The sequence below is a fragment of the Nuphar pumila genome, chromosome 6 (genome assembly GCF_984573655.1).
Source record: "Nuphar pumila chromosome 6, dmNupPumi1.hap1.1, whole genome shotgun sequence".
NCBI classification, from domain to species: Eukaryota; Viridiplantae; Streptophyta; class Magnoliopsida; order Nymphaeales; family Nymphaeaceae; genus Nuphar; species Nuphar pumila.
The window spans coordinates 44,278,793-44,301,868 of record NC_143254.1 but is presented as its reverse complement, the minus strand read 5'-3'; the positions used below and the strand labels follow the sequence as shown (position 1 = coordinate 44,301,868).

At 36.6% G+C, this 23,076-nt stretch overlaps 1 pseudogene across 1 annotated transcript; it reads left to right on the top strand.

Annotated features, from left to right (window-relative positions):
- Nucleotides 1–961: 961 nt before the first annotated feature.
- LOC149834753 (polycomb group protein FIE1-like) lies at nt 962–17,108 on the top strand (annotated as a pseudogene). The gene is made up of 13 exons (XR_016432436.1): nt 962–1,018; nt 1,209–1,274; nt 1,360–1,482; nt 1,570–1,650; nt 1,728–1,820; nt 1,940–2,015; nt 2,764–2,843; nt 2,920–2,991; nt 15,623–15,681; nt 16,061–16,158; nt 16,464–16,527; nt 16,640–16,699; nt 16,942–17,108. The product of XR_016432436.1 is annotated as a polycomb group protein FIE1-like (transcript).
- The last annotated feature ends 5,968 nt before the right edge of the window (nt 17,109–23,076 follow it).

The window sequence follows — 23,076 nt, the reverse complement described above, 5'->3', positions numbered from 1 at the left end:
TATATATATATATATATATATATATATATATATATATATATATATAAATTTTTATTTTTGCCGCACCCTCGCACCCAAGTTTTTTGAAAGTGCCGTACCCCCGCACCTGCACCCATGTGACATAGTATATATATATATACTACATATATTTATTTATTTATTCATATAAATATATATGTAATTTAGGGAGAGTCAAATTCAGTTTGACTGCTCTCAACGGCTGAAATTTCTAGCCGTTGGGAGCATTGCTCCCTCTCATGTTATGATCTCTCTCTCTCTTTCTCTCTTTTAATCTCTTACTCCTCTCCCTTTGTGTATAAATAAGGGTGTTCTCCCCTTTGTAAAGCAAGCCTTTTGGCACACTCTTTTTGTTAAATAAATTATATTTTTTACTATTGTGTATCCCTTTTGTGGGGTTTGTGAGTGTGTTGTGATTCTCTTTGGTTTGTTCCTTGAGAGAACACTTTTGTTATCTACTCAAGTTGAAGATTGGAGAACTCTTTGTTCGTGATTGAAGTCTTCTTGAATCTTTACAATGTTTTGGTTGCATGATTGAAGTCTTCTTGAATCTTTACACTATCCTTATGTCATGGGCACAATTGTAGGAGTACAAGTGCTATGGGAGTGTGATTGCTCGTTTGTTGTTGATGTGCGTGTTGAGTGTACCCACTTTCTTTTTGCATGACAATTCGTTGGTTTGATTGATTCATTTAGGGCTGGTGACATATAACTGCTAACTGATCATCTACTATGATGATCCATCGTTGGATCGTTTTGGCTTGTTTCCTTTGTTCCCCCGGGATGGATAATAGGGGACTGGAAAATAAGCAGACATTGCTTTTGCTAATTCTAATGGAAGGACAAGTTTTGGAGTATAAGTTTATTACTTGGATGTTAATGAACTCATAAATTGTATCCTGCAAACTAAATTAGGGTCAGTAATAAATTAAAGAACAGTTGTATGTCACCTGTTAATGGAAAAAAGTTTTATTTTGATTGGATAGACAGAAAAATTAGTGTATGCACTCGAGAAGATTTTGAATTAATTGTGTTGCACATAGATTGGATGATGCAGTTTCACTCTACCCCATCATTCCACTGTCTACATTTCCTATTTTGCTTCCATTTTCTTATTTTTTTTCCTTACCTGCAATGGTCTTATGAGTGATCTATAGTTCCAGTCTTGAATCTGACGTGATATTTCTTAGGTAACTGTATATCACTGCCTAGAGGGAGGTGTTATTTCTGTATTACAAGCATACGTGGATGAAGAAGTATGTGAAAGCTTGCCTTTTTTCCTCTGTCACTTGTAACATTTATGATCTCTGTTAACTACTTCATGACTATGTTGTAGCTCAGAAGGAAGAGTCATTCTACACCATGAGTTGGGCTTGTGATGTGGATGGCACTCCATTCGTAGTTGCTGGTGGGAGCAATGGAATAATCCGTGACATTAATGCTGCAAATGAAAAGATACACAAGGTCCAGAATCAATTTTTTTGTGCAGAGTTTTGATCTATAGCTTTCTAATCAGGCTTTGAAACTCTTTAAAATGCTCAATTCGTGCAGACTTTTGTGGGCCACGGGGACTCAGTTAATGAGATTAGGACTCAATCACTGAAACCTTCCCTAATAGTTTCTGCAAGCAAAGTGAGTTTTGTTCTTATTGCCTCATGAGATGGTGACCTTGTTTGATTAAATTTTGATATATGTGAGTATCTGACTAGGACGAGTCTGTTCGGTTATGAAATGTGGATACTGGGATTTGCATTCTTATATTTGCTGGAGCTGGAGGTCACCGAAATGAAGTTCTTAGTGTAGTAAGTGCAGATATAGATGCATAATTTCTCATGCTATATGATATTTATGTTAAGGCCATTTTTTGGAGTGAGGTTTTTGAATGATATTAAATTAATTGAAAGAATTTTGGGTTTTCTAGGACTTCCATCCTTCAGATATTTATCGCATTGCAAGCTGTGGTATGGATAACACTGTCAAAATTTGGTCAATGAAAGGTATGCAGTTCACTGTAATATTGTATTCTAATACTGCACTTTTTTGCCATGTAATTATGAATTATTCAAGGATTAGTCGTAAAAAGGTTGTGATTTGCAAACAATGGTGTTGACTTGCTCGTCCCAGGTTTTTCCTCTCTGATTTGTTTAACAAACATTTTTCCTGGGAATCCTTGTTGAAGGTCGTGAGTTTCTAAAGTCTTCTTTCAGTTTGAGTGGCTATGCCTTAATGTATGAACAAAAAGTCCTGGATTTTCATATAGACATGCCAGAGCTCTTTTATCCATCAATGGCAATGGCTTCTCATTGCTTCACTTTGTTTCAGTTCTTATTGAAAATTCTTTGGAGGCGAGAACTGAAGGCAGCAATGTCTAAGATGCTGGTCTACAGAGGTTTGGTTAACATTTTGTGCCTCGAGATAGATATGTGGTTAGATCTGATGATCATATTTGGTGTTTATTCTGTCGGGGAAAGAAAACAGAGTTAGCAGAACGCAAATAAAAATTTTCTTTTTTGCTAGTCAGGAAATTAAGAACATCAGTGCTTAAGAAAAATGACCAGAAAAAGCTTGAATTGTTAAGCACAAGACAGAATGTAATTACTGTTGTAATATGATAATATCCTATCGTGTAGCACGACACTATTGTTCCAGTGAGATTAGGGCGAATAAGCTATATAATGCCAATATTTTGCTTATGTTGTTGCGGCTTATATGATTGGACTTATGGGTTTTATAAATATAGTGCAGAATTTTGGACATATGTTGAGAAGTCATTCACATGGACTGACCTACCATCTAAGTTTCCCACAAAATATGTTCAGTTCCCTGTGAGTTTCTAATTCATCAGTTCGACTGAAATATCCAGCATTCTTTTTTTACTTAATTTGACTATTAATGCTTCAGGTTTTTATAGCTTCTGTTCATTCTAACTATGTTGATTGCAATCGATGGCTTGGTGACTTCATATTATCAAAGGTGATATGGTGCTAAACATCATAGCCTTGTTAATTTCTTTATTTTTCCATTGACAATTGTGCAGTTTGAAAAGAGAACTTTGGTCTGCCTAGTCAGTTATGCGGATTCAGATTTTTAGGCAAATCAGAAGCACTCAAAACATAGCAAACAAGAACTATAAATTTGACCATTCTAAGAATACCTAATAGTTTGTCTCATGGTTGTAGGCAGTGTTGTTAAAAACACGCCTCAAGGAGCAAAAAAAGCGCCTCGCCTCGAGGCCAGGGCCTTTCTGCCTTGAGGCGCACTCAAAAAGCGCAAAAACATAAAAGCATATGCCTCATGCGCCTTGAGGCGAGGCGCGCCTCAACGTGAGGCGCACATTAACAAATTGGATGGCCCGGACCCGAGTCCGACCCGGACCCGAGTCCGACCCAGACCCGGGCCCGTATTCTCAAAGGATCGAGAACATGTGTCTTTAAACAAGACAGGCGCCTCGGACGAGGAGCAAAAGCCCTCGCCCCTTCTCTCTCCACTCTGTCCCCTGCGACCGCTGTCGCCGGCCACCACCCGCTGCCGGTCATCGCCTCTTCCACCTTCTTCTTTCCTCTGCTGAGAAGGCGTCGACGACCCGCCAGCCACCACCGTCTTCTTTTCTTTGTTGCGAGGGCACCAGCGACTCACCGCCACCGCTGTCTGTTCTGGTGACCTCGATCGACATCTCCGACGCCGCCTTTCCTCTGTGTTTTCCAGTGACAGGTAAACCCTCTTCTTTGCTTCTTCTTCTCTGTGAGGGGTTGACCGACAGGGGGGCAGAGCCCCTTGTCGTCGCCTCTCGTTGGCAGGGGGTTACCCCCTGCCTTTCTTTTGGGGTCGACCGATAGGGGGGCGGAGCCCCCTGTCGTCGCCTCTCGTCGGCAGAGGGTCCCCCCCCCTCCCTCTGCTTTTCTCTCTTGGTCGACCGACAGGGGGGCGGAGCCCCTGTTGTCGCCTTTCGTGGGAAGGGGGTTCCCCCCCTCTACTTTTCTCTCTTGGTCGACCGATAGGGGGGCGGAGCCTCGTGTCTCTTTCTTTTTCGGTAGGGGGCTCCGTCCGCTGTCGCTCACCTTGTCGTCAGGCAGGGGGTTACCCCTTGCCTTTCTTTTGAGGGGTCGACCGACAGGGAGGCTCTGCCCCCTGTCGTTGCCTCTCATCGGCAGGGGGTTACCCCCTGCCTTTCTTTTGGGGTCGACCGACAGGAGGGCAAATCCCTCTGTCTCTTTCTTTTTCGGTAGGGGGCTCTACCCCTGTCGCTCACCTTGTCGTCAGGCAGGGGGCTCTGCACCCTTTGCCTTTCTTGCTTTGCCAGCAGGGGGCTCCAACTCCCCTGCCATTTGCTTTGTCGACAGGGGGGTTGGAGTTGGTTCTGTTGATTGTGCTTTGTGCATTGATGATTTTTGTAGTTTACTTGATTATAGTGCTGGTTCATTAATAGTTCTATTATGTTTCTCCCTTTTTATCCTTTTCATATGTAATATCTTTCTTTACTTTACATTGCTTTGTTTTGTGAAAAAAATCATGCAAATGTTTGAATTGATTAGGATTGTAATACATTCCTGTGGATTGCTAAACTTGTATCTTTACTTTTAGTTGCTAATCTGTGTTTGCATCACTACTAATAGTTCTCTGCATCGGGTGTCTTATTGTTTTGCTTGCATTTGCCATCATTTTCTTGTTACATTTTCTTGTTAAGTTTATTTTCAATCTCAGAAATTTTATTTCCTGTATTTAGATTAGAATTTAGTTGTTAATTTATTAATTATCGTTTTTAGATACATTAATACTAGTGAGACTAGTTAAAAAATTTGCAGTACATTAATACTTATGTTGAAGTTTTAGTGTAATACAGTATGCTGATTTTTAGATTTCTTTAAAAATCTTACTAAACATGACAAGTTTTGAATGTGGTATGTGTTTTCAACTAAAAGAACTAAAGAGATCACAATCATGGGTTTGGTTTACAAAACCTGCAACAGACCAAACCTGGTTAAGATGGACAAATTACTTAAAGGACCTTTCAACTCACATTATATTTTGATAGATTTGCAACTTCCTGACTACTATGCTTTCAGTTAGCATCTTGTATATTAGTCTGTTACATTACAGAAGAGTTATGTATGTTGTCATTGTTTTATTTCTATTACTTTGGCACACATGAGCAGCGTAGCTTCTTTTGCTCAATTATGTTTTTTTCTAGGGTTCCTATATAGCTTATACACCAGGATTATAATGGAGCAACCATAATTAAATAAAATGATTGTGCCAAATCATGGACAAGCTTATTTGGTCTTTTTGGTTGTGGTTCCCTTTGTCTATTTTGCATTTTTTTCATGTAATGTGGTCAGCAAAATGCATGATGTTAATATATATTTTGTTATATGTATTTTTGCAGCTGAACAATGGCAAAAGATGTAGGATGGAATCATGGAGTTAAAGTTCCAAATCTTACTAAAGATCCCAAACTCGTAGGACATGTAATTTGCAATTACTGTCATAAAGAGACTACAGGAGACATCTATAGGCTAAAACATCACTTAGCTGGCACAAAACATGGTGTAAGCATGTGCGAAGCGGTTCCACCTGATGTGAAAAGATTTTTTCAGAATCATCTAATGGATCAGAAGCAAAAGAAAAAAGAGTTAGAACAAAACAAGTTGGATATCAGGAGAATTGTCTATTTTGGATCATTAACAGATGATAATGTGAATAAAGAAACTAGTGGATCATGTAGTGATGCAAAAACAAGTACAGGTGGTCCTATGGACCTTTTTGTGAACAAAGAAGCACGACAAACCACATTAAACACTGCTTTCAAAAGGGATGAAAGAAAAAATGTATGTCGTGCCATTGGTAGATTTTTTTATGCAAATGCCTTATCATTTAATCTTTGCAACAATCCATATTTTAGTGCAATGGTAGAAGCTATTACAAATTATGAGCGAAGGTTCAAACTGCCTTCTTATCACGATATCAAAATGTGGATTTTGAAGGACGAGGTAGATTGTACTCATGAAATTTTAAAAGAGTTCAAAAAAGAATGGCCAAAGGTTGGTTGCAGCATTATGGCAAATAGTTGGACAGATGGAAAAGGAAGAAACTTAATTAATTTTCTTGTGAACAACTCATCTGGGACATTATTTTTGAAGTCCGTTGACATCAGCGACATAAAAAAAACTAGTGCAAATTTATGTAAGTTGTTTGAAGAAGTTGGTGAAAGTAATGTGGTGCAATTCATTACAGATAATGCACCAAATTATGTGGCAGCTGGGAATATGTTAACAACAGGAAAAACATATTTTTGGACACCATGTGCAGCACACTACTTGGATCTTATGTTAGAAGATATTGGAAAGATATCAATTTTTAAAGATACAGTGGAAAAGGCAAAAAAAATTACAAGATACATTTATAGTCATGCATGAGTATTAAATTTAATGAGAAAATTCACAAAGAAGAAAGAACTTATGCGTTCAGTCATCACTCGTTTTGCCACAACATATCTTACACTTCATAGTATTTGATGTTATAAGAAAGAGTTAAAGTCGATGTTCTTATCTTCAAATTTTAGATCATCTAATTAGTATAAGAAATCTGATGCTAAGAACATTTCTTATATTGTTCTTAATGATCATAAGTTTTAGGCTGTCATATCAATTGCAATTAAAGCTACACTACATCTCGTGAAAATATTGCGACTCATTGATGCAGACGAACCTGCTATGGGATTTTTGTATGAGGCAATGGATAGAGCAAAGCAGAAAATTGCTTCAAACCTTGACAATGTTGAAAGAAAATATAAACCTATTTGGGATATCATTGATAGACGATGGGACTTGCAACTTCATAAGCCTTTGCATGCAACTGCCTATTATTTAAATCCATATTTTCATTATGCTGACAACTTCAACCTTGATGGAGAAGTTATGAGTGACTTTTATGATTGTGTTGAAAAATTAGTTTCTGATGCAAATATTCGGTTGAAAATTACAACACAAATCGATGCATTTAAAAAAGCAAAGGGGTTGTTTGGCAGAGAGGTGGCAGTTACAACAAGAAAATTAAAAAGTCCTAGTAAGTTTGCAATTATGTTGTTATTTGTCAATATTTTTTTATGTTTTTGTTAATTATGACATTCTTAATGTTTTTATCATTTTTTTATTATTTTATTTGAATGCAGCTGATTGGTGGAGTACATTTGGGCACGGAAATCCTGAGTTGATGAATTTTGTAATTCGAATTCTAAGTTTGACATGCAGTGCATCGGGCTGTGAGAGGAATTAGAATACTTTCTCATTGGTTTGTGACTTTGTGTTTTATTTTTGAAATACATTTTTATAAGTTTAATTATCTTATATTTGATTATCAATGATTTGAAATTATAGGTGCATACAAAACGAAGAAATAGACTTAAACAAGAGAAGATGAATGCATTGGTTTTTGTAATGTACAATATGAAATTAAGAGAGAGAAATATGAAGAGGAGGGCTACCAAAGACCCTATATGTCTAGATCATATAGACTCAGACGATAAGTGGATTGTGGAGAAGGAAGATCCAGTGTTGCCAAGTGATCCCAATTGGTTGGATCCGAACTTTGACATAGATGTCATTGAGCATGTGTCTATTGAAAAAGTCACTTCACCTCATGTTTCACAAAGTTGTTCTAGGCAAGACATGTCTTCAAGAGATCGAGGTAAACTTATATTCCTTTTACCTAGCTATGAATATAAATGTATTTTTTTAATTACATAACATAAATATTTAATACATGATTTTTTATTGAAGGAAAAAGAAAAGCAAAAGAAGTAACTGAGGATGTGGATGAAGAAAGTGTAGATGATGAAGAGTCAGAGAATGAAGATGAAGGAGAACTTATTTATATGGATTTTTCAGATGATGATATTGAAGACTTAGATATTGATGATGACGACACAACAAAAGCCTAGGCCCTAATTTATATCATAGAGCTATTATCCATTTATATGTTTTTTGGGTCTTTCAGTTGTAATTGTGAATGTTAACACTCTCATTTTGAAGAGTTTTGGACAAATGCATTAACATTTGGTTGTTAATGTTAACATGCATTTTCTAATTATGACTTGATGTTGTTAGTGCTAATATGCATTTTATTGTTAATGTTAGTTTTTTATTGAATGAATGCTCATATTTTATTTCTTAGATACTTACATAGATCAAGTTGTTGCATTAATGTTACTTTTACATGTTAATCTCATATTTTTTCCATATTTATTTGAGATTTTTTATTTCGTGTTGGTTGGTGCTTCATCGATAAAACATTATTTATTTATTTATAATTTTAGATAATTTTTATAGTTTTTTTAAGTTAAATTTTTTTTTTGAGGCTTACGCCTCGCCTCAGATTTTGGTGGAGCGCCTCGCCTCGCCTCAACGCTTTTCACAACACTGGTTGTAGGTATCGTACCATATTGTATTATATGATACAATACATATCGTTATTTTTGTATTTTGCGATACAAGTGTGTATCGTATCCGTATCAGGTGTATCGTATGATACGATACAATGTTGGTACACTTGAAAAAGGTCGAAAGTTGTATTTTTTCATTTTGGGTTTAAAAAGCCTCTTGAGGGCCGAGTTCTCCATATGTCTAGAGTCTTTTAGAAGGGATGCCACACACCTTAAGTTTCGTGAAATTGATTTAGGGGTTGATTCATGCGCAAGAGAGGGATTTTACGATTTTATCAAAAGTGCATTTACACCATTTTTTCACTTAAGAAAGTGGGTTAAGGTACAAAATCTCTATTCTTTGCTATTGAGTGTTTTTGGGAAAATGTGTGTTTGGTGCTTCTTATTGAATTTTTTAATTGGTTTTGTTTTATTTTAGATTTTTTTATATCATCTTCATGTTCATGTTATATTAGAGATGATTCTGCATGGCAATACTACAAAAGCATTGATGATGTACCACGACTAGGGTTATCATTGAATTTGAGATGTTTGTTTTGTAGTGTTATTATTAGAGGTGGGTTGCATAGATTTAAGCAACATATTATAGGTCAAGATCAAAATGTACGTCCATGTGATTCTCTATCTATTCCTGCAACTTTTCGTTTGCATAGATTTAAGCAACACATTATAGGTTAAGATCAAAATGTACGTCCATGTGATTCTCCATATATTCCTGCAACTTTTTGTGTTGATGTTATTGTTGAAATAAAAGAAATTCTAAGAAAAATTTTGCAAAAATGCAAAGATGAAGGACTTCCAACCATTGTTCCAGATTCTGAAGAAGATGACGATGATGACCCACTTGCCAAAAAAAATGGCCCAACATAAAAAGATTATCGAGCGACAATTGGATGCAGAACTGAGGAAATGCTATCCTGATGTTTGACAAATAGGCTCTAAAAGATAGTTTAGTTTTAGGATCTTTATAGTTTAGAACTTTAGAGATAAGATTGGCATCTAAGACATTGGTTAAATGTAATGTTTTTAGTTATCATGAACTCTTATTGGTTAAATGTAAGGCTTTAATTGTGTTTAAAATTTAAATTATGTAGTTGTCTTTTTTTTACATTGTCAGTTATCAGTTGCATGGTTTGTTATTAATTTTAATTATATAGTTGTCTTCATATATGAATTTATGGTTGTATTTTGTGTGATTCATCATTGTTTTATGCGATATGATTTTTTTATAATTTATGCTAAATTTTCCTGAATTTTTTAATTTTTTTATTAAAAATTTATGATACGTTTACGATATGATACGATACAATGTTACTTTAGGCCAGACCGATATGGGTAACGATATGATACTTACAATCTTGGTTTGTCTGGCATGGACTACAAACTTCAATTTCCATACCATGATCATCCCCAAACACCTTCATCGGCTATCTCCATCTTCATACCATGATACATCGAAGATATCCTTTCTCAATCCATTGCATCTTTAAGAACCTGCAGAGTGAACAAACCAAAAAAAAAATCAACTATTCAAGGAAAATATCCTAACCCAATAGTTATAAAGTTTTAAAACCAATATATTTTAAAAACAAGAATAACACTTAAGTAGATTTTTTCAAACAAAGTAATAAGAATTTTTAGAAACATTAGATAATCATTAAGAAAGATAAGAGTATTTCTCAAAGACAATTTTTTATGAAATCAAATCATAACCTTAAAATCAACATATTTTTCAAGAAGGCATAACATTGATCATAAGAAAATTTAATCATTAACGGACATATAAATCATGGAGAAGCGATAAACAATTATGCATAAATAATACCCTAAGCATTTCAATCATGCATATAATAAAAAAGAGGCCTAAAAAAGAGGAGCTAATTATATGTGAATAAGCTAATTAATATGAAATACACATATATGTATCATGCAATTAATGCATATTTAATGCACATGAAATGACAATAAAAAGATAACTATTTTTATCAATAAAATACACATAACATGTATGAATTTAATATAAAGAATCAAGTAGCCTTCAATTACGAACCAAAGTGCCCATCAATATCAAGTGAACAACACACAAGTGTTTACTTAATAAACACACTTACAAAACCCACAAAGGGGCACACACAAGAAATCTCACAATATAAAGAAATAAGATTATCATAAGTATTAAAGAATGCTTGAAGTTTTTATTTATAAAAATAAGTAGTAAAAGTTTAGAAATTTCAAGGAGAGATTTTAAAAATCTCACATAACAAAGATAATGATATTTGCAAATCAACACCAATTTGCAAAAAATATAAAGAGATTTAAATTCTCGCCAAATATCAAGAAGTGATATTTTGCAAACTTTAACAATAGTTTGACCACCACAAGCAATCACCTCATTGGGTCTCCAAACCTAAAAAATCAAGTGTATCAGCGACTAGAACAAGAGCATAATCACCATGATATTAAAGGGCCAAAGACACACATGAAAGTGTGTATAAACATCTCTTGTCTACATATAATGACAGTCAAAACAAGTGTATCAACGACTAGAACAAGAGCATAATCATAATGACAATGATGAGCTAATATCACACACGAATGTATGAATAAACATCTCTTGTCTATATATAATGCCACTAAAAAATCAAGTTTATCAGCGACTAGATCAAGAGTATAATCACAATGGGCTAAAAACACACACGAAAGTGTTAACAAACATATTTTGTCTACATATAATGATACTTAAATAAAAGGCATAATAGGAGGAAATACAAAAGGTAAAAGAGCTTGTAATGAAAACAAACTAATCCTATCAATTCGCACAATCTTTCAAAACACCATGGCTTAAAAAATAGGCAGTCATCACAGCTAAACATAATTACGAGCATTCAATATAATAATGGCCAAATAAACAAATGAGTGATACAACAGGCTCATAAAACCAAAGATCAAACAATCATCATTTAAATCCAAACTATAAGTTGACAATCTAAATTGACATAACTAAGGTGCATACAATTCATCCTCACAAACAATCTTTGGTTCAATAATAACAAGGCTAAGAGAAATGATGCATCATATAAAATTCTGTGATGGACACAACAAATTCTATGAGAAGGCAATAAATCTCACGGAAATCATTTTTCAAATAAGTGAGATCAAATATAAGGACCAATTTGAAAAAAAGTTTCAAATCCAATCCAATCACAGTAGATAAAAAACTTAAACTGAATATAATGTATTCATATGCACAACAAGATGTCAATTGATGCAATCATAAACATCATTAATATAAGCAAGCTATATAGAGAGAGTTCAATCTAGATTACAAGTCTACTATGGGACAATTAATGCCATATAACACTAAAGAGGACCAAAACATATATAGAGATTTTCAAAGAACCATATAGAAAACCAAGTGCATACACAAGTACAACTAATGGATACTCACAAAGAGATTAAAAGAACTCATGTATATGCAATAGTCTATATAACTTAAAGCCACATATCTTATACAAAAGACATGCATAGGAACAAATTTAAGCATATATGCAAGTGATAGATTTAAGGCACTAAGGGCACAATATAAAAAATTTATATTTTATAAATAACAAGTATGCAATGAATCAAGAGTCTTTAATCAATAACATACATGTCCACCAAAGATCTAAGTGAACAAACATGTCCATCAATAATGGATAAGTACTAAAGTGAACCATAAGAGAAACACTTATAACACCCACAAAGGGAAAACACAAAGAAGTTTTTCATAATTCTCAACCTAATATTTTATTAAAAAACTAAGTGTGTAGTATATTTAAATCTCATGCAAAACATGTAAGATAATGTTCATTAAAGACCCATGAGACTAGGAAAATAACATAATCATAAGGACCACAAAAAAAAACAAAACAAGGGAAACACCCAATATCATAACTATTGTCCCACAAAAGGACCATAAAAGGTATTTATTAAAGTGAATGACTTTCCATAAGAAATTATGCTCAATACCTTATGCATGAATAAACAATCATGTAAGGAAATCATAAGTGCATAAGGATCAAATATCAAAAAATTATTATTATTATTTTTCATAAGCTGGATCATAATTTGTAACACTTTATATGCTACTTTTAATACACCAAGAGTAAAGAGAAAAATTAAAAACAATTGTAAGCAAAATTTTATAAGGTCATACTTATGAAATACACACAAGACTATTATTTTAAAATATCTCAAAATGTTTTAAAATATATCACAAATTTTCAAGAAAGAACAAAACAAAGTTCAATAATAGAACAAAAGCTAACAAATGCTCAAGCATACATATATATCAAATAAAGCAAGTTTTTATTTTTGAAAAATTAAGATTCAAACATGATTCCAAAAAAACATATATCTAATTTCACAAGATTAAACAAATAAACCTTATAAGAACAAGTCCAATAAAAAAACGTTAAAAGTTCTTTTTTTTTAATAAAAACAACAAATATATATATATATATATATATAAAGATTAAAGAAAATAAGTATTTCCTCATGCATAATGCATGAAAAAGATAACACAAGAAATACTTAAAAATATAAGATACATATCGTCTCTAGTTTTCCCTTGAATCTCAGCCACAACGATCATGAATCCTTCAAAAAGCACAAACTCAAACCAAAGAATCCCAAGACCCAAAAAAAGCAAAATGCTAAGAAAAAATTCTTGGCTCTAATACCATATAATGAAATAGCAAAAAATACAAAAACAATGCCACTAAGGGCTTCACAAGATCATGATCACAAAAGTGCATATGCATAAACCAATGCCACTAAGGGCTTACGAGATCACAATCAAAATGTGCACAAGCCCAAGTCCACTATAAGACAAAACAATACCCAACAAGGGGCAACAACACAAGCACTAAGTGCATATAAAACATTAAGGACCTAAATAAAAAAATACAACATATAAAAATACTCATCTTTATTGAGCATAAATGCTTAAGAGAAGCCTTGAATTACAAGGAGGGGGAACACCCTTATTTATACACATAAAGGAGCCATAGAGCCCTTGGGACACTCCCCAATGGCTAGAAAGCCGTTGAGGAGGTCCCAACGACTCTCTGTGTCTTTGACCACTATGCCTAGCCATTGCGGAGGTCCCAACAACTCTATGTGTCTTTGACCACTATGCCTTCAACTACAAACTAAATATCTAGTTTGTACAAAAAATAAATAAACGATTGTTGTGCCCCCTAATGTGCACAACCCATTACATGACTAGTGAAAAGATGAAAATATCCCTAGAGAATATTTACTTATTACATCATTATAAATAATATATGAATATATACATATATATGTACAATATGAAACAAATATATATGTATGAAAATACATACATATATATACATGTACAACTTAACACCTAGGCCTCCACTTGATGCAATATGTTGATGATAGGGTGGTGACATAGCCATGAGTTTCCATTAGAGTTTTGATGGTGCAGATGGTCAGAATCAATGTGCAGAGTTGCTAAAGACCAAAATTTTTTAAATCACTAGAAGAGCATTTTATGCTTCAAGTGGCTATCCTACATGAGGTAATCATCAGCAATAGTGAGAATAAAGCATACAGGACTGGAAGAATGGATAGTACATGTTATTTTGCTGCAAAGTCACTCGTACAGTTTCCATTTCTTGGTACTTTTAGTAACAAATGAAGATTTGAAGAGTTTTTATGATGAATTCTGCACTTTATATTGGAAAGATGCCTTAAAAACTTAGGGTAAACCTTTGTATGCTGCAGATGCTGATATTTCCAATTCATATAGGTTATTTGTATGTTATATGGAGAATATTCTTAATAAGGTGCTCTTAGTGGGATGGTAGGAGTTCCTGTCAAAAGATTTTGGATAGTTGGTGGATCATGTCTGTAGATTACAATTGTAGTTTGCCATGGACTTGGATTCCTTTTCAGATGGGTTAGTGGATCCGACTTTGGGAAGGGCATTTAGATTCCTTTACCTTAAAGCATATGATGGGGATTCTTAGGTCTGTGAAAATCATTGGCCAAAAGCAAAATACCAATTGTCAGTAGCCTGTAAAACAATGAACTGTGGTTGGTGCAGTTGGAAATGGCGTCTGATGATATGCAGCCCTTACGAGGAACATGGTAGGCAGTAGGCACAAGATTATATGGTAGAGAGCATGTCGCAAGTTGGAGCAGAAACAAATGTGGAAGACATTTCTGTGTACATCTCTTGCAGAAAATATAATGATTTGCTCTTCTAGGATCATTGTTGGATGCAGCCTCTTCACCATAAGAAACTCAATTTTCCTTCTGGTACAAGATCAATTTCAAAGAGGAGGTTGACAAATGTGTCAAACAATTGAAGGAAAATGATCAGCATCTGGATTACGTGGTAGCATGTATATACTCATAATGGTACACAGTTTATTTATGGTCAACCTGATAGATTCATTCATTGACATGGAATTTCTCATGAATTGGAGTGTCATTTTGTTTTGCTCCGTCTGTTTTTTTTTTTTCTTTTGCAGAGGACATGTGGTGTCATGCTTGTAGGTACTTTGTTTTGTGTTGCTATGTAAAAAGTACCTTTTTTCTTGTTCCGTGAAAGATGGTGAAGCTTGGTGTATGTTCCTCGACTATGAAGACAACCTGACCAGTATATGTAGTTTTATATTGGCACTTCATTGTCCTCATGTTTTTCCTAATGCTTATATGGCTGCAACATGCAATGTTTCTTCTGCATTATCTGAAATTTCTTTTAATTTAGTCCCAAAATCCATTGAGGGATGTGACTGGTCTAGTGTCCTTATTTTTTCTCATCTTTTCACCTTGTATGGTTTGGTGAACTGGGAATGCATTTTGGGTTTTAACTGAGGGCTTGTAATGTGCATTTCAGGTACATTGGATTATTGTTTTCTTTCAAACGAGTTGATGATTATGGTTGAACCTTCCATGTTACTACTGCTAGCTAATTATAATATTATTTCCAAGTTCTCTGTCTACTGCCACTTTAATAGCCTAATTTAATTTGTAGTTTTTTTGTCTGAGATGATCATTCACGTTAAGGTGGTCAGATTTTTGGTTTACGTGAATATGAAGTATGGATTGCATGAAACTTATTCTTTTTGTCACACTATTTTACAACTGCAGAGTGTGGATAATGAGGTGGTCTTGTGGGAGCCATTAACCAAGGAACAGAGTTCTGGAGAGGTACATTTCCTGTGTTGACTCATGTTTATATGCTTTTCATTATTTTTCAGTATATATGGCTTTCAGAAATATAAAATTTAGAAGATCTACTGTACCTGAATTGCATATTTCATGCACCATTCTGTTGGACCTTTTATGGCAATCTAATAAATCCTTGCATTATCTTTTTGGTTTTTAAACCTTTTAATCCTGTTAAGGTTGCTTAGTAAAAGAAATCAGAAGACAATCATTTTAAAGTCAATATTGTGAATAGAAGTACCAAAAGTTTCTTTTTTTTTTTGTTATTTAGTGGTTAAGTCAAACATTTCCAGTATATACATATTTTTGACATCATTTATGAATGTCTTTTCTGAACTTTTCTTTCTTCTTTTCTATCTTGGGCATGGTTGACATTCTTCAGAAATACCCAGTGCCTGAATGTGATATTTGGTTTATCAAGTTTTCATGTGATTTTCATTACAACGCTGCTACAGTAGGTAATATTAAATTCGTTTTGTTTATTAGTTTTCCAATGCATTGTGTGCTGTTACCATTAAAATATTTGGAGTGTGGAGAAAAATGTGATGTGATCAACATCTTAGGATATTCTTTGTAGTTGGCACCAATTGCGTGTTTTTTTAGTCCGTTGTTGTGGCTTTCTTACCATAACAAGGAGAAATACTTTCCACTTCAGAGCTTATGCACTCAAAAGCAACAAAAGGTCTTTGTGAATTCTTGTTAACTAAAGGTGGGAAAAGAACTGAAAACAATGTCTGAAGTCTTTGCTTTTGGTGATAATCAGGGAATAGGGAAGGGAAGATTTATGTTTGGGAACTGCAGTCAAGTCCACCTGATCTCATCGCAAGGTTAAACCAGTTTCACGTTTCCACTATTCAGTTTCGAGTTCTACAAACTTCTGTGTGTCAATTTCATGATAACTCGCATCATTAAATTGCCTTGCAATATATTCTCTGTCAGGTTGTCTCATGCTCATTGTAAGTCCCCAATCAGACAGACAACAATGTCCTTTGACGGAAGGTGCCAATAGTGCTCTTCTTTTTTTATTTTGTTGTGTGTGTGTGTGTGTGTGTGTGTGTGTGTGTGTGTGTGTGTGTGTGAAATGCTGGCATTCAACAGTGTACAATGTGGTGTTGGTTCAAACTCCCTTTACGTACGTGCAACCAATGAAACTAGACAAGTTTGTCATGGCTGGTTGCTGAGATGGGTTAATAAATTTTAAATTTGCTGATACCAATTGTGCTGCTTTTTGTTCTGTGCAGCACCATACTCAGCTGTTGTGAGGATGGGTCCATATGGCACTGGGATGTTGTTAATTGACCATACACAAAGACCCCTTACCCCCAGCTTTCTGTAAGATTGATTTTTGGGCATGTTATCTCTGTATCAGGAACATAAAGTTTTCATTTCAATAATTGCATGATCCTCATCAGCAGTTCAAGTTCAATATTAAGATCTCTCTCTCTCTCTCTCTCTCTCTCTCTCTCTCTCTCTCTCTCTCTCTCTCTCTCTCTCGTGTGTAGGTTGTCCGCTTCCTTCTGGCGTTTTGGGCACTTCTAGTGTTTTGGGCCAATTGATCAGACCAAGATTAGTATTTGTTTAGACTTGATAGTTTAATGGGCCAAATGGACCACCACTTGAAATTGGTATGGGTGAACTCAAGCTTGGCGGATTGCACTGATGAACTCAAATCTCCAACAAAGTGGGTAATAAAATTCTGTAAAGTCCAAAGCGAGATGGTCGTCGTTATGTTAAGATATTACAAACTTGATTCAACTGGTCTTTTTTTCTATTCTTTGTCATGTGTTGCCTGTGCGAAAATCATGTTCAAATATGTGAGGAGGAAATCTGAAGACTATTTGGTTTTGGGTGTTGGACATAATCAGTTATGGGTCCAACCCACGTATGTGACCCTGTTTGACACCCTCCTAGTGGGTCACATTAGTGACCACGTAATGGGGCAGTGGGTGGGAGTTACGTGAATGTGGAATAACCACATTCACGTAACTGCTTAATCTCCCATTACATAAAGGGGTTAGGGGCTACAAGGATGATGAGAGACTCGTAGCATTTCCCTGCCAAAATTTTGTTCCGCATTCGGACGCTGCGGAAAGGGTCCTGCTCACCGTCGACCTAAAGCCTGGGCTCATTGTGGGCGTCGACCGGCTGAGGAGAACGCCGAATTACCTACACGAACTATGGCGAATTCAGGTACGCTTCCTGTCAATGTTGTTTTTTTTTCAGGGATTCGCCAATATAGGGTTATGGGCCCACCAGCCCATGCATTTCCGCTGTGCATGGCTGTGTAGGCCGTTTTGGCATTTTGGGCGTCGGTGGAGTCGTCGTGGGGCGACAACCACCGCTAAGCGGCAGATCAAATCCTTATAAAAGAAAAGAAAGGATGATCGGAATATATCTGTGGCCGTCGGGCTGCAGGGATGATCCGATGTTGCCGGGATGGTCGCTGGATCCATCGCCTGAAATTCCTCGTAGCTGTCGGCCTGCAGGGGGCTTTTGTAATGAGTTGCACGTAGCAGCAGCGACCTTGCCGGAACTCATGTTGCCCCACCTCATCGCCGGAATAACCTGTAAACCGGCAACAATAAAAAAAAATGTTTAACCCTTACCTGTCGCTAGGAGGGGGTGGGTCGCCGGGGGAAGTGAGTTTGTCGTGGGGAGTTTGGCCGGCAAGGGCAGCCGTTGGTAGGCTGCAGCCTTGCTGACATCGTCGGGACTGCCGCTAAACCGGCAGACGGTGTCGGTCTTCAGCCATCAGACGACAAAGCCACGAATCGTCGTTGTGGGGCGACGTCTTTTGACGGGGGGGTTGTCGCTGAATCGGCGTCACCGTGGGGTGACACAGGTCGCCGGCAACTGGCGTCGGTCGCCGTGACGACGACGTGGGTCGCCGTGGAACCGAAAAGGGCGAAAACCCTTTTCGGTTTCCCTAAAAATGTAAACAGAAACCCATCGGGTTTCTGTTTCATTTTTTATAAGGGGATCGGATCGGGTCCGACGAGAAGACCCGATGACAGACCCAATCCAAACCCATTTTGGGTGGATCGGGTCTGCTATTCTTTTTTGGATCTGACCCGGACCCATAATGGTACCGGGTCTGGGTCTGATCCGGAAAGAATCGGGTCTTTCTCTTGAATCGGGTTTGACCCGGGTCCATTTAGGACCGGTTCCGATCCGGACCCATTAAGAGTCGGGTCGTACCCGAGGTCCATTTAGGACCTGGTCTTCCCGGTTCTGTTATGGACCGGGTCATACCCGGGGTCCATTTAGGATCGGGTCTACCCGGTTCTGTTATGGACCGGGTCATACCCAGGGTCCATTTAGGACCGGGTCGTACCCAGGGTCCATTTAGGACCGGGTCGTACCCGGGGTCCATTTAGGACCGTGTCTAACCCGGTTCTGCTATGTACCGGGTCTAACCCGAGGTCCATTTTGGATCGGGTCTGACTCGGGTCTGTTTCGGACTGGGTCTAACCCGAGTCCGTTTCGGACCGGGTCTAACCCGGGTTCTGTTCGGGCCGGGTCCGACCCGTATCAAGTATGGGTCAGACCCGGATCCCATTTAAACCGGGTCGGATCCATGTAAGCAGAATCCGAACACTATTAAGACTGAATCGGATCAGGAACCTGATTCGACCCCTTCTGGAACCGGTACAGAGCCTTTTTTGACCGGTTCTTTCTAGTTTTTCACCGGTTCCGAGATGCCGAGATCCTGTTTTCATAAATATAAAGAAATACAGGGATTTTGGCATACAGTTATAGGGTTTTATGAACTTTTGTTCATATTAAATATCGGTTCATAAGGTTTTGAACCGATTCAGACCCTTAGATGATCGTTTCGGGGCGGTTTCAGACCGATTCAGAGTGTTTCTAGACCGGTTCCTACTTGAGGACCCTGAGTTTTACCCATATGAGCATGTTTTTGTTATTTTTTATGCATTATAAAGTATTTATTTTGAATAATGCATGACTTATGCATGTTAATTCATGTATTTTGCGTTGGTTAAGTTGTGCATGATGATTTTAAGCACGAATTGTAACTAAATTCATGACAATTAGTTTATGCATATTTGTTGAAGTATGAACTGATATTATGTCATGAATATACATGCATTAAAATGTATGCATGGGCGTGCTCTATAATACGAATAGGATTTTCGGTAAAAGATCTTGGTTGACGGATTCATGTAATCACCAAAGTGATCTGAGTCGTGTTAATTAAGGATTCTTTGGACCGTATTAAGATTCGTTATTATGATTGTGTGTGAATTTATGAAACATCGATTCTACCCAAAGGTAGGTCGTTGTGTTCCAAATTTACATAGGGTGTGATAGTAGATGTGTATTCCAGCCCATGAAGCATGTTTGTACCCAAAGGTACAGTGCTGAATTGCCTCTGGATTCATGATCTACTAGTTTCACCAACTGAAGTCAATTCTTTGAGAATTAAAGAGACAGAACAATTATGAGTATTGTCATTTTCACCAAAGTGAAACAATAATGGCTCAACTACGCTTGTCTCAGAAAAGGTGAAAATAAAGGGTCTCACTTTTACCTTTTCAACACGAGTCTCGTCTGAGCAATAATAGTAATGTCTTTCCGTTTTCGTTCATTGATTTATCAGGTTCCTTCCATATCGACGGTTCAAGTAGTATCCCTATCTTAGACGGATCAAAATTTTCTGATTGGAAAGAAAATATATTATTTACTTTGGGCTATATGAATTTAGATCTGACCCTTAGAATTGACGAACCTCTCGCTCTTACAGAGCAGAGCACAACTGATCAGAAGGTTGCCTCTGAGAAGTGGGAGCGCTTGAACATACTTAGCATGTTGCTTTTGCAATCTCGGGTGGCTAAGAATATTTGAGGTGTCATTCCTCATTGTAGGACTGCTAAGGAATTTCTGGGAGCCATTAAGGCTTAGTTTGTCACTTCTAATAAGGCAATGGCCCGTACGCTCATGTCCAAATTAGTGTCTATGAAATATGTTGGTGACAGTCACATCCGACAACACATTTTGAAAATGAGGAATATTGCGACTCAACTGAATGACATGAAGTTCGCCATCTCTGACTCCTTTTTAGTCCATCTGATCTTAACCTCGTTACCTACTGAGTATGAACCCTTTAAAATCTCTTACAACACACATAATAATGAGTGGTCTTTTAATGACCTCTTGAGTAAGTGTGTTGAGGAAGAGGAGAGATTGAAGGGTGAGAGGGTGCCTAGTGCACATATGTCCTCTCATAAAGATAAACAAAGGTCGAGGCCAAAGAAAAACTCATTCAAAAGAAAAAATCAGAAGAGAGTCACTGGGAATAATTCAAACTCTCAGGCGAAAGCTAAATCCCAATTAGGTGGCCCTTCTATAAAGTGTTTCTTCTGCAAAAAGAAGGGGCATAAGAAGGTGGACTGTTTGAAGTACAAGAAGTGGCTCGAAAATAAAGGTAATAAGTCATTTGTTTCTCATGAGTGAAATCTAATTCATGTTCCATTTCATAGTTGGTGGATTGATTCTGGTGCCACGGTGCACATTGCCAACTCTTTGCAGGCATTTCTGAACAAAAGGGAACTAACGGAGCATGAAAGAAGCATCTTCTCAGGAAATAAGATGTGTTTGCATGTCAAGAGCGTTGGGATCTACAGAATTGTGTTGGAGTCAGGATTTATATTGTATTTGGTCGATACTTTTTATGTTTCATCTTATAGTCGGAACCTAATTTCAATTTCAAAACTTGATAAGTTTGACTTTGTATTTAAATTTGAAAAAATTGAACTTATTATTATGAAAAATTCAATGAATATAGGTTCTGCATATATGAGTGATGGTTTGTATCGATTAAGAACCAAACTCCAAATTCAGGAATCTCACTCCATTGAGAACACAATGATTGGCAATAAACATGGCCTAAAGGATGATCAATCCTATTTGCTTTGGCATCAAAGGTTAGGACATATCTCGAAAGAGAGAGTCCAAAGACTCGTGAAAGAGGGAATCCTTGGATCCCTTGATTTTACGAATATAAAGTCATGTGTTGACTGCATAAAGGTTAAGCAGTCTAACACATATAAGAAAGATGCCAAACGCAGCAATGAAAAGTTAGAAATAGTGTATACGGATGTCTGCGGCCCTTTTTCACCGTGTTATACAAGTGGAAAATATTGTCACCTTTATAGACGATTACTCATGGTATATGTATCTCTACTTATTATTTGAAAAATCAGAAGTCTTTCATGTTTTTAAGGACTTTAAGAAAGAAGTAGAGAGACAAACCGGTGAAGTTATTAAGGTTGTCAGGTCAGATAGAAGTGGCAAATATTATGGTCATTTCACTGAGATGGGACAAAAGGAAGGTTCATTAGTGCGGTTTCTAAAAGAAGAAGACATTGTACCTCAGTATATCATGCTTGGTAGTGCTTACCAGAATGGTGTAGCTGAAAGGAGAAACTGTACGCTTAAAGAAATGGTTCGAGCGATGTTGAATCACTCAAACCTCCCTTTGACCTTGTGGGGTGAAGTTCTTAGGACAGCAGTGCATATTTTGTTCCTACGAAGGTTGTTCAAAAGACTCCTTACGAGTTTTGGACAGGTAGAAAACCTTCTTTATCATATATGCACATATGGGGATGTCCAACAGAAGCTAAATTGTATAACCCACATATAAAAGCTTTTGATTCTAGGACAACTAGTGGTTTCTTCATTGGTTATCCAGAAAGATCGAAAGGCTTTAGATTTTATTGTCCATCTCATACACCATAGATAGTGGAAACAGATAAAGGAAGATTTCTTGAAAATGATTCTGTTGGGATAGATGCGTCTCAAAATATTGATTTTGAGGAAATTCAGGATTCAAGTTTCATACTTGCTAAGAATAAAGACTCGATTTTTTCTATCATTGTTCCTTCGAGTAATGTAAGAGAAAGTCCAGTCAATGAACATCAATCCCAAATAGATTCGGTTGTTGATGAGGATATACAACAACAGGATACAGAGGCTCATTTTGAACCACCTGTAGCACCTGTATGGAGGTCCACCAGAATTAAGAAATCTACTATCCATCCGGACTATGTGGTGTATTTACAAGAGTCAAATGATTTTATAGACATTGATGAAGATCTCTTCACATTTGCAGAAGCCATTGAAAGTGAAAGATCAACACATTGGATTAATGCCATAAAAGAAGAGCTTGACTCTATGGCAAAGAACCAAGTGTGGGATCTTCTACCTCGACCTGATGGAATTAGACCTGTTGGTTGTAAATGGGTTTATAAAACCAAAACAGACTCTAAAGGTCATGTGGAGAGGTACAAGGCTAAGCTTGTTGCAAAAGGTTTCACACAGATAGAGGGCATTAATTATAATGAGACTTTTTCTCC